Here is a 2,097-nt window from a genome sequence, read left to right as displayed (position 1 = left end):
GAGGCCAGTCCAATTCGTTTGGGCCATTCTAAATAAATGACCCAACAGAACTCCATTTGGGTGCTGCTTGGGCCTGAAATAAAGGTCCAGATGTCTTTCCTCATATGACAATTAGGATTGGACCAGGCACAAGGAGAGTGGGCCTAAATCTAACAATGTTGGTTGACCAAAATAGCAGTAATTCTAACCCATAGTGGTATAATTTCGTGAATCCATGGCTTTATTCATCATCTAATTAGGGATTTGAGCCGGAAATATGGGGATTTAGGGCTTGAGAATTGGAAAGTGAATTTGGGGATTTGAGTGACCAAATGAAGCCGGATTTTGATAAATTTGGTATGGCTAGACTCGTGAGTGAATGGGCTTTCGGGTTATGTGACTTTTGTCAGATTTCGAGACCTGGGCCTAGGGGCCGGGTTTGAGCCAATTTTGGATTTTTGGCTATAATTTTGTATTTTCTTGTGGAATTAGTTCCTTTAGCCTATATTGACCGTATTGTATTGCGTGTGACTAGATTCGGGACATTTGGAGGCCGATTTGAGAGGCAAGGGCATCGCGGAGTAGGATTTTTTCTTGGTTTGAGGTAAGTAACACTTTCAAACTTGGTTGTGAGGGTTCGAAACACCAAAATACGTGTTACGTGATTAGTAGTGAGGTGACACACATGCCAAGTGACGGGCGTGCGGGTGTGCACCGTGAGAATTGGGTCCTGGGTGACTTTGTGGCACCATTTTTGTGACTCTATCCTGTTGATATTCATGGTTTCACCATGTGATAAAGTAGTTGAGCTATAAATCATGCTAGATATCATGTATAGGCTTGTGCCGGTATTGTTTGGACTCTTAGCGGTCGTTTCTTGTTGTCATCTCACTAGTTTCCATCTAATATTCTATACTTAGTCATGATTATGCATTTTATATGATATCCCAGTCTCAGTTATTTATTGATTTATGATATCATTGTTCTGGGTTGTTTCATGACATTGTGAGGTCGTGGTGAGACCGGAGAGGTTAATGATTGAGTGAGGCCGAGAGCCTGGTTATGAGTGACAGTTATGGGATCGGATTGAACGCCGCAACTGTTATATTGAGGATTTTGATAGCGCTTGTGCTGCAGGAGCCCCTTCGGAGTCTGTAGCACACCCCCAATGAGCGCAATTGATATTATTGAGGGATGGATCTTCCCTGGATATGGATCTTGTCCGAAGCAATGATTCCTGGAGATGAATTTTCTCCACAGGGCTGGAATGGACTTCCTCGGTACTGAGTGACTGTTGTCAGTGATGTGTATATATTCTGGGATGGATCTTCTCTGGGCCGTATGAGCCATATACAGTACCGAGTGGTTGAGTATTTGAGAGTGTGAGCATATGAGGCTTATAACATGGTACATTCCATACAACATGTGCATTGGCATGTAGAGGTAGCAGAGATATATTCTTTATACTGTTCGTATCTGTTCTACTTTACTGTTTCGAACTGCTTATTAAATTGAAAGCATGGAAACGATTCTGCACAGTTATATCTATTCTTATTTGTATAAGTTGAGTTCGTCACTACCTTTCAGTCTAAAGTTTGGACTTGCTACTTACTAAGTTGGTGTACTTACGTTAGCCCCTGCACCTCATATGCAGATCAAGGCGATACCGGTCATAGCGGCGGTTGCTGTTCGAGGTTCCAGAGTTCGGAGATTATCGAGGTAGCTGCATGGCGTTCACGGGCCTTGACTCTCCTTTCCTTATCTTTGTCTTATTTTCAGTTTATTTATTTAGACACTGTTGTAGACTGTATTTTCTGAGCTAGACACTCATGTACTAAGTGACACCCTCGTTTTGGGATGAATTGTATCACATTGGGAATTCCTTATGTTAAAATAATTTTCTTTAATCGTTAAATGCTTCCGTTAATGTTTTCAAACCTACTATTGCTAGTGTTGGATTGTTGAGTTGAGGCTGGCCTAGTTCCACGATAGGCGCCATCACAATGGTTGTTTTTGGGTCGTGACAGAAGTACAACATATCAGGGAACTGGCTCATCTGGCCGTGATAACGCTTCCTCAACCAACCCAATTCCCTTCTTTGGATTCAATTCCTGACCA

The sequence above is a fragment of the Nicotiana attenuata genome, unplaced genomic scaffold (genome assembly GCF_001879085.1).
Source record: "Nicotiana attenuata strain UT unplaced genomic scaffold, NIATTr2, whole genome shotgun sequence".
NCBI classification, from domain to species: domain Eukaryota; kingdom Viridiplantae; phylum Streptophyta; class Magnoliopsida; order Solanales; family Solanaceae; genus Nicotiana; species Nicotiana attenuata.
The sequence above is the reverse complement of the archived record's forward strand: the minus strand, read 5'-3'. Positions refer to the sequence as shown.